Source organism: Malaya genurostris, chromosome 1 (assembly GCF_030247185.1).
Source record: "Malaya genurostris strain Urasoe2022 chromosome 1, Malgen_1.1, whole genome shotgun sequence".
Classification (NCBI taxonomy): domain Eukaryota; kingdom Metazoa; phylum Arthropoda; class Insecta; order Diptera; family Culicidae; genus Malaya; species Malaya genurostris.
In genome coordinates, this window is record NC_080570.1 from 95,091,255 (window position 1) to 95,106,030 (window position 14,776).

Below are 14,776 nucleotides of genomic sequence, written 5' to 3' on the forward strand. Positions count from 1 at the left end.
TCGGAGTGTAATACCTCTAGTTTACTTAGCGAATGGCTACTTAACTATTCGAGATTGATTTTTCATTCACAGAAATCAGACATCCATGTAGAGATTCCAATGTGTCTAAGATATTCAAGAGTTGCTTAAATCAACGCAGCAAACGGACCTGCACCTACCATTGCACCATCTCTTTAATTTATCTCTAGAAACAATATTCCCAGAATCATGGAAATCCCCCTTCTCAGTACCAGTCTTTAAATCAGGTACAAAATCAAGCAAAGCAAAAGTCCTGGCATTAAGTTTTAAATTTTAAGTTTTATAAGTTTTTATTTAGACCCGCCTGGCATTACATTCCTTCCATTTGGCCTTTCTGTTTCAACAGACTTCGCAGCCAATTTTTAGCGTACAGAATCATTGCATGGCTAGTGCTACGATCCTACTGACAGTAAGAATTCTTCCAGGTCGAAATTCGAACATACGACAACTGGCTTGTGAGACCAGTGTCCTATGCATTGAACCGCCAACCCGCGGTTCAAAATCAGACATACGTAATTATCGAGGTATTGCAATTATCTCGTGCATTCTAAAATTGTTTGAAAAAATGATAAATGGAAAAATATTTCAACAAGTAGAAAATACACAACCTGACACTTGGCTTTTTCAAACGTCGTTCTACTTCATCAAATCTCTTGGAAATCATTACATTCACTTTGGAAGCTATGGCAATGGAAACTACGTAGAAACTCCATAAACTGACTTCAGCAAAGCTTCTGATAGAACTGACATACCATTATTACTATTCAAAATTAGAAAATATGACATTGAACAAAAACTTTTGGAATAGCTTGAAACTTCAAATCAATAAATGTCACTTCAGGTGTTCTACAAGGCTAAAGGTTATAAATCTGTTTATAATTTCATCTTGTTTAATCAAAAATGGTCTGTTCACGGTTAGAAAAAAAAAATCGATCTATTAAATATAATTTGATCAGTTTGACTAATAAATGTTCTATATATTTTAGCAAATCGCGCAACAAATTGATGTTCCTCAGTATTACTAAAACCTACAAAAGTATTAAACAAATATAGTACAAAGTTTTATATATTCATAAGTGCACCCGCTACACACTAAACAAAAATATTCAAGCATTCAAAGAATGGTTCACAAAACATTCGTTCATAGATAGATGCCCGCACGAAATTTGCTATTTTTAGAGTTTTTAGTGAATACCTAAGTAATCAATCTTTTACCTCTAATACGGGTAGTTAAATAACTAGCCCAATAACGAAATAAAAAAAGGTTTCATAACTTCGTCACGTTTGAACTAGCTTAACTTAACGGTTTCGTACCCAATGAATAATTTAGCAGCACTTAATTAATGCATCGTTCACAACCTTCTTTGCTACCAAAAGTACGGATAACAGATATCCAAGTAAAGATATCAATGTTTGTAAGAAATTTAATGGTTGTTTGGCGAAGTGATCACCAAGAAGCAATTCGCATATAGAGGTGCTTTGAGCAGCCCAGCAATCGCTTTTGGGATTCTGCGTTCGACAGTGGTAATTGTATGCTTTATAAAGATGTTTGTATGAGCTTTCATGTCTGTTGTTTGTGTCAGCAGAATATTTATAATTGACAAAATGTTTCAAGATTTAAGAATGAGGAATATGATGATGCTTCGTGATGGACGACGAGACGCACATTCTGAAAATATGAGCGGATAGACAAAAAACGCAAATGTTAGCCACATGGTCTTTGAACTCGATCTACAACCCAACATTAGTTTCGAACGAGCCTAAAATTATTAAAATCGATTCATCTATGCCCGAGGAACTTGAGCGGTAAAGAGTTTTGTCGCTTACTTCACTTATAAAATTTTAACTTCAAATTTGTTTAAGAAGCGGGTAGGGTCTAACACTTTTAAAAAATCATTTATTATTCTCTTTATATTGTCTTAGAGTAAAACATTTCAAGAATATTCTGTGAAATTTTCAAGCCTATTGGAACGAAACTCAGGAAGTTATAGACCTTTATCTATGGCTATCTCATTCTGCGAAGAAGCAAGAGCTCGTCGCACAGGCCCAAGATTTCTACTTCGATCGATTTCAAAACTTGACAAAACATTTTTGAAATGTTTCATTATAATACATTATAAAAAACATGAAATTTTGAACATTTTAGATCTATGAGCTCACTGGATTAATTAGTTGTTACCATTAATTTTATAGACAAAAAACTTTAAACGCATTTTTCTCGAAAGCAGGTTTTTTTTTGTTTCCATTATAGAGGTTTTAATAACATTGCGGTCATTCACCTCTTCGGACCAGAAAAGTTTTCTGACTCTATGTACGGAGTTGGGAATAGAACCCAGGTGAGCTGCGTGAAAGGCATCGACTTATCCATCGAGCTATACCCGTTCCCCGAAAGCAAGTTTTGAAAGTCCGTGTCCATTGTCATCCAAAAACTACTGCACCAATTGTTTTCAAATTTTGCACACATTTTCTACATATAAAAAACCAGACCCCAAAGCTACAAAATGGCGATTTTTTTCGTGAAAAATCGTAGTTTTCACTTTAAGCAACCACCAAAAATTTAAAAAAAATAAAAAATGAAACAGAAATGTTGGGGTCTAGTAAAACTTCTTCTCTAACTATGCTGCGTTCATTTGTTCACCTCTGATTAGTCTGCGCTGAGATACAGTGGACACCGCAAATCATGATTTTTAAGAAGCGTCCTCAAAAATATCTCTTCACCGACTTATTTCTCAATATCTTTCCATGAAAAAATTACAAAATATTGTTCGAATGATGCTTTTTATCATGCAAAACATTTGAATTTATTTTGTTGAACGATAGTTCTGGAAAAAATCGCAAATATGATGATTTTTCCATCGTTTAGACCCTTCGCAGCCAATTCTTAACGTTCAGAAGCATTCCATTGCTAGTACTACGATCCTATTGACACTAAGAATCCTTCCAGGTCGGGACACGAACATACGACAACTGGTTTGTAAGACCAGTGACGTATGCATTGAATCGCCAACCCGGACACATACCTACTCTGCGTGAATTATTATTTTGCTGATTTATTAAGTGGATTAAGAAGGAAAGTGGAGAAATTTGCATACGTTTTAAAGATTAATCAACAATTCTACGACTCATCAAATATTAATCGGAGAATATACGATAATATACATCAATGTATTTCTCAATTCCTTGTTAATGTGAGTTTTGCCCTTTCGATAAACATCTAATTAATTAAGATTATTAACATTTAGGGTTGTTCAGAAACATGTTGGTTTGTGCAAAAAGCACATATTTCATTTCGATTTCTTCACGTTTCACATTCGGTTCATCAGTGCTTAAAGCAGTTCAAATTGAACTGTCATCTCCGCCTAGAAGTTGAATTTAAACTGCTAAGCAGACGCAAAGTTTACACTATTTATGTAGTTGAACTTCTTCAAGCACTGATGATTTTCCCGCTAAATATGAAACGAGACGATGAAGAATTGTTTGATATGGAATTGGTATCTGAAAAATTCTCAAAGACCTTCTGTTTCTTCTTGACTTCAGACATGATCTTGATATCCGTTCTCGCATCCGTTTCGTGGGGTTGAATGCTCAGGAATTGATGAGATCGAATGGATATCTAGTTTCCATTCAGATTGTAGCAGATCTACCACGAGAATAGTTCTTGAAGAATCTCGGTGAACCGATAACAGGTCGAGTATACAACGTTTTGAAAGATTGAAAGAAGTTGTATTCGACGTGATTCTTAAAACTAATTTAAGAATCCAACAGGGCTCCCAAGCCCATGGCGGTCGATTATCGCTTGAGGACAGTTAGGGACATAGTGTAGTTGAATACAACTATTGTGTGTCTTCGAGTAAAAGAAATTACGAAACATTTTGATATGTTTAATTGAACAGATTGGCACTAATGGGTTTAATTGAACAGATTGGAAATATCCAAATGTTTTGCAGGAGTTTGGCATTTTTTAGATTTTTACTAAGATTGAACAATTTAAAATCGTCGGCAAAGGATAACTCTTTGCATTCTAATGAAATGCTCAAATCACTCAAATAGAGTAAGAATAAAAACGGTCCAAGATGACGTGGCCACACCGGTTATCCTGGGTGAAAACTTTCTTTTATAGTTATAGGAAAAGGACTCCTATATATTTCTTTTATATAATTCAATCAGAATAGGCTCAAAAACTGTTCAGTTTTGCATATAACTCAAATTTACTATTCCGGCCCCAGTTACCAGTTCCGAAAATACCGGAAGAAGTAATCATAAGGCTTCGGAAAGGAGCTCAATTTTATGCTATAGGTACATAACCGCAGTAACAAGTCGAAGACGTAACGTGAAGAAATAGTAAAAACGGTTATATACCGGTTATAGCTAAAAAACCCAAATAAGCATAAACTGAGGTCGGCCAGTAAAACCGTTCATTCGTGTGCTTCGGGACGTCAAAGAAGACATTGAGCTTTGGCACAATTCAAAAATAAGCGGCTCGCAAGTAGTGTTAACTTTAAGTTTGTTTAGCAGCTCTGCAATTACATGTCGAAAACGAATAGTGAATAATTAGTGAAAACGGTTCGTAGTATCGGCTTTTTAGCTAGAACTTTAGTTAGAATATTATAGATTTGAATATAAGATAATTTTTTTGAGTGTTTGTACACGCGATAGTAGACATGTCACTAGAAAAATGAGTTGGTTTGATGCCTCATTTATGAATCATTGCAAGATGCTTATTTATAAAAGTCAATCATCAGTCTAGCCCAGGTTGAGCTGAACGCTACTGGTAAGTAGAGTGAGTGATGCCCACTTGCGCATCGTTGCTTCACAATTGGATCCAATTGTGTTAACGTCGGTGTCTGACCGGCTAGTTCTTCCACTTTTCTCCATCTTCAATAAAACGCTTTATAAATATTTAGATATACCTACCTGCACAAAAGCTGCTGAAACTGTAAATAAATAGAGAAAAGCTTTAATAAAACACGAGATATCCAAAGCCAGTACGTTCCGCTCTAATCATCATGGTTTCTGCATTAATCGCCACGCTGGTACCTACATGTGGCAAGTAAAAAATAGGTGCTGCTGCCCAAAAAATCATGCCCATGGCTGGCTGCGGTGCATCACTCCCTGCCGCCCATGCAGCAGTACCGTATTGCGTTTGATTTGGTGCAAAGTGCTTCATTTTACTTTCATCGCCAAGAGTTGGGAGAAATCGGCTTACCAAGGTACCGTGACACATAGATTAGGCTCTCGCTTATTATCCTTTCGCGGAGAAATGCTGCTGACTTTACTTTCATCAGCTATTATCACGGCATTTTATTCATCATACGTTGTATATTTTCATCAAACAATAATCGAATAGTTTGCGACGTTAAACAGATGTTTTTTTACTATGGAAGTTGATAGAGTAAATCATGATCGAGAGTTAATTATCATCACTATCATTTTCACACAATTCACAAATGTATTGGCTCCTGTCTCCCGTTCAAAATAACATTTGAAGTTTACGCTCTTTGTGATTTAAAAAATGTCACATAAGAGTATACATCCTGTAGATTTTTTTATGTTTTTGCAGGAAAAACAAGCATGCTGGTCTGAAAGTTAAATCTGGATTGATTCAAACTAATATAAGAGCAAATTTAGAGCAAAATCTGCAGCTGGAAGTTTCATATGGGAGATCTGTAACAAAACTGAAACTGGAACAAACGTATTCCCAGCAAGCCGTTTTAGTTTAATTTATTCGAACAGTTCTACTGTCAAATTTAAAACTAGTGTCGTTCTATTATTTCTATATTTGAAATACGAATAAAATGCGGTTGGGGCTGCCAGTTTTGATTGTAATAATTTCCAGATAGTTCGAATCTTTTTCAATTTAGCTATTATAGCGACGCGATAACTCGAAGCAAATGCAGATATTTTCATTACATCCTGGAAGACAATCTATCGAACAGAGACTACAGACCTCAATCTAAGTAATTTTTTCGTATATGAGAGGACTACTGGAGCTGAGATGAATGGGGATGACCGTTACCCTATTTGTTCTTGCTAAAGCTCTCATTTGATTTCCAAAGATAAACTGAAACACGGAGAAATATAAATTGAAATTGATGGCTGTTATAAACCTGGCATAAGATTCAAGACTATTATTGTGATTAATTATAGATATCCTGTTGTACCGAGGCTCTGTTTTGCAATCTAAATTCATAATAACGTCGTACATATATTCATCGTTCACTAAAAATATATAGTTTTCTATCAATATAACTAACCAACTCTTCAAATATTCTTATATTTTAATTGATAGGTAAATGGTACAAATTGATTTATACAAGTTATGCCCAACCAGTGGTCAGCGATGTAATTTTTCAACGAATATCATATACCATTCGACTCAGTTCGTCGAGTACGCAAAATGTCTGCGTGTGTATGTAACAAATATGTGCACTCGATTTTTTCGGAGATGGCTAGATCGATTTTGTATAGCTTAGACTCAAATGAAAGGTCCTTGGTCTCATACGTTGCTATTGAATTTTACTCGGATCGAATTTCCAGTTCGGGACTAACGGGGTAAAATGTGCAAAGAAATTAAGAAAAAGATTTTCTTTTCTCAGAGACCATCCAATTTTCATAAACTTATGTTCAAATGAAAGTTTTTACAATCCCATATAGTCTGATAAGTATAAACATTTCATTATCAGGAGCGTGCTTTTAGACATGACAAGCAAAAATCAAAATCAAATGCATTCAAATAACCGTATAATTCTTCAATTGAGCAAGTATGGTTTGTTGATAACCAAATACGTCGATTTTGGACCTAACGGATCATTGTTTTTTTTAAATAACTATTTATTGTAATATGAGTTAAAATTAAATTATTAAAGTTTAAATTGGGTGTTCAGCTACAAGTGGTGACATTTCAGCCCTATTATATACATGGTTTGGTTATTACCATGAGGACATCAGATTTTTGTGTAGGGAAAATTCTAAACCTACTTGTATTGTGTAATGGGGAAAAGGAACTTATATACTAACATACTAACTAATACAGAGAGCGAATCGATTCAATTGAAGATTGCATCGATTTTTGTCGGAATTTGCTTATAATATTATGTGACATTACATCTAATGGTTCTATATTTGTGAGTCTGTGTAACTCATTTGTACTAAACCAGGGAGGACGCTTCAAAATCAATTTTCAGATATTTATTTTGAATTCTTTGAAGCGTATTCTTCCTGGTGGAACAACAACTTGACCAAATTGGTACTGCATAAAGCATGGCTGGTCTATAAATTTGTTTATAAATTAACAATTGGTTTTTAGACAGAGCTTTGTAGGGACTGCAGATCACTCTTAGATCTCTACCTGTGGCGTCACAGAATAGCGATTTCTGACAACCAACGGGTAGCTTTGGAAGATCAGAAGTGAAAATATTATACAAGATTGGAACTACGCTCGAACCCTGCGGAACACCGGCTCGTACGGGTAGCAATTCAGATTTACAATTATGATAGCTAACCTGAAGAGTACGATCAGTTAAATAATTTTGAATCATTTTGATTAAATAAATAGGAAACTGGAAATCAGACATTTTTGCCATTAAACCTTCGTGCCAAATACTGTCGAATGCTTTTTCTATGTCTAGAAGAGCAACTCCAGTGAATAACCCAGAAGATTTATTTGCTTTCATCATGTTCGTTACTCTGACAAGTTGATGAGTAGTTGAATGTTCACGACGAAATCCAAACTGCTCTGGTTTAAAAATTGAATTCTCATTTATATGAGAAGTATTTGATTTCCTTCCTTGAGAGCAGGAATTGGTTTCTGAGGTTTCTTAAGAAACTTAGAAAAATTTCAGAAAGGTTTAGAATATGGTTTAATTTGTTCAACTTCTTTAGCGAAATTTTCTTTTCGCAAAAGAGTAAATCTATGTTTAATTTCTGTTTGTAATTCCTTAACTATGTGTTTCATAGCAGGATCACGAGAACGTTGATATTGTCATTGACGAACATTCTTCAACCGAATGAGCAGTTGAAGATTGTCATCGATGATAGGAGAATTTAATTTAGTTTGAGCTTTGGGAACTGAAAGATTTCTAGCTTCGATAATATAATGATTCAAATTATCAATTGCTGTGTCGATGTCCGCATAATATTCTAAAATAGTTTCAAATCCACATGATTTTCAATATGAGATCTGTAATCCAACCAATTAGCTCTATGATACTTGAATATAGAACTAATTGGATTAATTATAGCTTCGTTGGAAAGTCTGAATGTTACAGGAAGATGATCTGAGTCAAAGTCAGCATGTGTAATCGGTTCACTACAAATGTGACTTTGATCAGTTAGAACCAGATCAATTGTAGGCGGTTTTTTCACGGAAGAGAAACAAGTCGGATTGCTGGGATGAAGAACTGTGAAGTAACCAGCTGAGAGTTGATTATGAAGTATTGTACCATTACTGTTATTTTGCCTACAATTCCACTGGACATGCTTAGTATTTAAGTCCTCTATAACGAAAAACTTCGGTCGATATCTTGTGCATTGGAATGGCAAATATGCTCCAGCGATGAAATAAATTCCATGAATGTTTTCAACTTCGATTCCCAAGCTTTCAATAACTACAGTATTGAAATAAGGTAAAATTCGATGTTTAATTTGCCGTTGGACAAAAATGGCAACTCCACCACCCATTCCAGTAAACCTGTCAAATCGATGAACCACATAATGTGGATTACTTTTCAATTTGACATTTGGTTTAAGAAAAGTTTCTGTCACAATGGCAATATGAATTTTGTGAACTTTGAGAAAATTATAAAATTCATCTTCACTCAATTTTAAAGATCGAGCATTCCAATTTAAAATATTCAAATAATTATTTTGCATCACTGTTAAATTTTAAATTCATTATAATATTATTTGCAAATTGCCTTCCGGTTTGAAATGCTTCAAAAAATGATGAAGTCGAGTTCATTCGGATGATCATTTGAAAAAGTTGATCTTGTAGGTAGATCATTTTATTTTCAGTTATATCGCCTAAATCGACTTCATTTAAATATGCGAATGGCATTGAAGGAATATTTGTAGGTAGACTGCCATTAGAAGAAGATGATTTGGCCGATTACCTATTAATAAATTGTTTTCGTTAGAAGACGAAGTGCCTTAGAAGAATTAAGCGTGACATTTGTACGGTTTTTTGATTTTTAGGTATGTTCTGTAAATTTAAGGTCGTTGATTTGACTTGTTGTCTAAGCGAACGAGCCTTTAAAAATTTTTCCCTGACAGGACATTTCAAATAATTGGATATATGATTCTCATCGCAATTTGAACATGAAAATTTATCAGTGGTTTCATTCATTAGACAAACGTCTTTCGAATGCGATTTACCACAATTCAAACACCGTATATCGATATGACAATTTTTGGTTCCATGGCCGAAGCCTTGGCAACGACGACATTGTGTTAAGTTTGTAATACGATTATGCCGTTTATAATGTTCCCAATGCATTTTAATGTGGGAAATGAAACGTACTTTTTTTAAAGTTTTCAAATTGTTTACATCACTTCGATTGAAGTGTATTAGGTAAAGTTCATGGGAAATTCCAGAGCGTGGTTTAGAAGTATCATTCGCTCTTTTTTTCATAAGTATTACTTGGGAAGGGGCAAAACCAAGCAATTCTTTTAGTTCATTTTTAATTTCATCAGTACTTTGATCATTTGATAAGCCTTTCAAGACAGCCTTGAAGGGTCTGTCTGATTTTATATCATATGAATAAAATTTATGAAGTTTCTCGGACAAATATCGGAAAAGACGTTCATAATCTTCAAATCCATCAACCAAGACTCGACATTCTCCTCTTCGTCCGATTTGAAATGAGACTTTTACTTCCGGAAGAAAAGTAGAAAGCTCAGTACGGAATGCTTTGAAGTCGGAAATCATCACCGGCACTGCTGGCATGTTTCTTCCCAGAACGACAAGCGTCCATTTTGGGCATTTTTGAAGAATTTTCTTCTATGTCGCTACAATCGGATTCAGGAAGAATCTCGTAAATATTGTTAGACGGCATAGAATCAACGGAAGGGAAATCCGTCCGTTGTCTTTTATTCTTACATTCAGATTCTATAAGATCGTGAATGTTATTAGGAAAATGTTGAATAACGGATTGTGATTTATTCCGCATTGAATTATTTTTAGCCTTAGGCTTGTTGCCTTTCCGGTTGGACGCAGGCATTTTTGAAATGAATGAAATTTGAAATTAAATTAATTAGGCTAAATAATTCTTCGATTAGACTCCTAGTTTGGAAAAGTCTTGATAAAGATTGATTTTGTGGTAGTCTTAATATAGACTGATTAGTTCAAAGAATAGTTCTTTGAATAGCTAGCCTTAAAAAGGCTGATTAATTTCTTAGTCTTGAAAAAGACGGATTATATTAGAATATCACTCTTTGTATACCCTTGAGAAATGCTGACTAATTGACTGACTCTAGGTAGCCAGAAAAAATTTCCAAGAGCCAAGAGCTATACGCATGCAGTGCGAACGACTGTTCAACACCGACTGAACGGATCATCGTTCCTGATTACGAAAGTACCGGGATAGTGTTCGTATGCTCCAAACCGGAAATCACTCCAAATTCTCAGAAAAGGCCAGATTGACCTTCGCAAACTCAGATTCAAATGAAAAATATTATATTTACATAACTTGATTTTTTATCCAGGTTCCGGAAATACAGTGCAACCTATTGTATAGAGCGATAATGCGGAAAACGTAAAAAAAATTCTAAATTTGGTGCAAAACTTTTTTTAGTTTATAGGTAATGCTAGTTGCTGGCCAAACGAACCGGTTTTTAGATCCTGGTTGCGGAAGTACCGGAAAAACGAAACTCTCTTCATTTTCTCAGAAACAATTGGGTCGATTGTCACAAACAGACTCAAATAAAAGGTTCAAGTTCCATAAAATTAGACTGTTTTTGACTTTTGTTCGGATCTCACTTTCGTGCTAGTGTACCTATGCCCAAACAAACTTTTTTGTTCTTATTCAATGTTCGAAGAAAAGTTTTTTGAAGAATCCCTTAGCAATATTTATGAAAACATGAGTTATATGAGAAAGGAATCATAACACCATTAGGTGGATAAAAAAAGGTTTTTCTGTCAGCAATTGTTCCTAGCATTGTTGTGCTTTAAACAAAATATAATAATGGCTTCAAGTCAATATAACGATCATGTTGTTCTGTTCTCAAACTTATTTGTCATTTTCCGTAGATACTATGTAATTTTCAGAATAAAGTGTAAATATATATCCAGCGCACAAAATTAATCCTAATGCCTGAGGACAGAGCGACGCGAACATTCCAGAAGGTCACATAAACCCATGAGAGTTTTTCTTCGTTTACCTTCTCTTTGTTAAGGGGCTGGGGTCCACTAGGAGATGGATAGTACCTATTAGCTCTCTCCAGACAATACCAGCCTAGATGCCGTGTGGAATCCGGCGGAAAAAAATGAGACAAGAATAGATCCACTGGGTTGCTGCTTCCATGTCGTAAAAGGCGACAATTGAAGGAGTTTTTTTTCTCCTTTCAGTTATCAGATATTTTCAATGTTTCACTTCTGATTACTCTATTTTTCTAAATTATCTCTTAATTCAACCTATCAATTTCCGTAGGGCTTCGGAGAAAAGTTTTATTAGGAATGTTTTCTTCTTCCATGTTATTGATTGTCTTCCAGGATTATAAATTGAATGATAAAAATCAACTAATGCGCAAATCCGTTGATATTACAAAGCTAATAACAGAGATAACATATATCGGTATATTGAATACATAGTAAAATACACTTGATATTAATATTTCAAACAATAAATTAACATTTCTCTCGGTAGCCGGCTGCCCAGATCAACCAATATAACCAATTAATAATTTTAATAAATAATTAAAATAATAAAGCAGAAATAATACAGAATCAAGACGCGCGTGAAATCTGTTGGCCTTTATTTGGTGATTTAAAATGAATTTTTCTTCAGTTTCCTCGAATAAGAGCTGTAAATCAAGACTTCTCGGGACTTCAATATAGGATATTGTTGAAACGTTCACTCGGGAAGTCAGTGAGTTTAGTGGTGTATCCGAGCATCTTGAAACCGGAACATACTGAGTCGCGCGAATAATACCAATACTGAAATTTTTACTAACAAACATCCTTCTCCCGTGACACTTGTGGAGTGCGCAGTAGTATATACGCCCTCTAGTAACAACAAGTGTTGGACTAACATCCCTTCCCATTTCTTAGACGATCTACGTTCGGGCCTGGCCGGCGTCGGTACTGATCAATGAATTCTAGGATTACCAGAAAATGTATATTGAAGGATGATTTACCAGTCCCAGGTCAGATCATCTAGAAATTCCCTGTACAATTTCAGCTAATCCCGATCAGTAACGGAGTAGCAACCAGGGGTGGTCGCTCAAGCTCAAGTTCAAGCTCAAGTTTACCTTCTCTTTGTTAATAATTCCCTTAGTTTCAGATTTACTTACAAAATATTCATTTAGAATGAACAGTACCATAAAGTAGCGAAAATTTGTATAATAACGCGAATATAGTCGAAAGTGAAAGTAAACAAAGATAATCAGTCAATGACTTTCAGGCCCTTTTGAAATGTTTACGTCGAGAGGGTCGCATATAGATTTGAATCGAACACGTGGCTCCATCATTTCCCTTTGCGTCTGTGTGCTTAGAAACCTTGTTAATTCGATTTAACTTATTTTCTCTGTTCTTTTTTTTTTACAGAAAAACATAAGAACTCATTTTTATCACGAAAGCATATATGTTTTTATGTATTAATCGTATATAAACTAAATTATCTATACCTTATTAAGGTAGATTTATAATATGAGCCTTAAATGTCGAGATATTCGATGAACAAGTAGAGGTATGTCATTCCAAGCGTAGCAATTTTCAGCAATTTTACAACTGGGCTTGACGATATTGCAAACTAAAAAAATACTGCATGCAAAAAAATACTCATTGTTTCTTTTTCATGTGAAATTAATGCATTCTGAGAAAAAACCGAGATAGAAGTTAAGGAAAAATAATGCAGAAATACAAAGAAAGAGGAATAAGTGGAAGAAGAAGCAAACGCAGAACATGAAAACTCGAAAAAGATAGGATGGTTGAATAATACAACTAAGAAAAGTATATATATACAAGGCAATTAAATTTGGTACAATTTTTAGTTTCCAAGATCAATTATGACAGACATTGTTAAATAATATTTTAGGGGGACGGGTACAGCGTGATGGGTAAGTCGATGCCTTTCACGCAGCCTGCCTGGGTTCAATTTCTAACCCCGCACATAAGGTCAGAAAAATTTTCTGGCCCGAAGAGGCGAATGACCTTAAGGTTAAAACCTCTATAATCGAAAAAAAAAATAATATTTTGAAATAATAGTTTTTATAACTCGGATAGTAACCATACAATTTCAAAACAAAAATAATAACGTATATACTTCCTGAAGTACCTTTAATTTGCAACCTTTACTTTACTTTCTCTTTTAATTATTACGGAGCCATTACTGCAATTTCTCGAAAATTTTCAATAAAAATCGTTTTGCGAAGAGTAAGGCGTAAAATATAAAATCAGTACGGTAAATCACGAAAGAAAAAGTAAACAAAGAGAAACTGACGTTTGCAAATAGGCTCTTTTGTCGTGGGACTCTCGAAATATTCTGAAATTTCTATTACATTGAATGAAGAAATATGTTTGATTTTCATCTTTACTATTTAAGTCTGTATTGACCTTCGGTTATAATTTATTTTATAACAATGTTTTATCATTTCAATCATATTAAGTGAACTTCCCCAAATCACACATGGTACTTAAGCAGTTACATTTAGAATTGGAATAAAACAGACGTTCGCTAAGTACTAAATCCATAGAAAACACTAATTGCGCTAAAATCGATTACGCAGTGCGCAAATTATGAAGTTATCCATTAGCACAGCAGTAGTAAGTGGCCACATGCTTTCTTTCATTTTTTGGAGAGGTGTGATTTTCTGTGTTCATCACATCTGGCGCAAAGCTAGTGAAACTAGATAAATGAAAAATTGATTTGATTCATTTATTTCACGTTTCTTACAATTGTCTTCATTAGCTAAATGATAGGTAATGCTTAGTTCACGGTTTGGTAGTATAGTGCTTTATACTTTCTCGCGATGCACCGTTTGTTTGAAATCAAAACAATTTGAATGGAGGTTCGAAATAATTACTATAGATGCTGCAATACTTCAACTGAAAAGTTGATGAAGATTGATGATAAAGCCCAGGGTACTGATGATTTTGGCCACGCATTTTTTTTTGGGAAAACGGTCCACAAGCCACCAGTCAACATTCACTTTGAAAAGGATTTGCAGGTGCACTATCACTATTGGTATAAAGTTTAACACCAGACGAAAGAGAAATTTTCAGTTTCGTTAACTGTTTTAACTAACACTCGGAATTTCTCTGTAGAGTTTATATTTCCAGTTGGCCTATTGGATACAAAACGCCCTTATGATGACATTCAAAATTCGTATAAAAAATCAAAACGTAAATATTTTTTAAAGAGCTACACAACATGTTACAAATTTTCATTTCATTCTTCAATGCGTTTCTATAAGTTAGGGCACCTAATAGATATACTATCTGTCTAACTGTGCATAAGTAGCTTTTATTTACATAATTCAACAAATTTGTTTGAGGTACTCGGAAAAATTTACTTACATAATTCCTTAACAATAATATTCCACA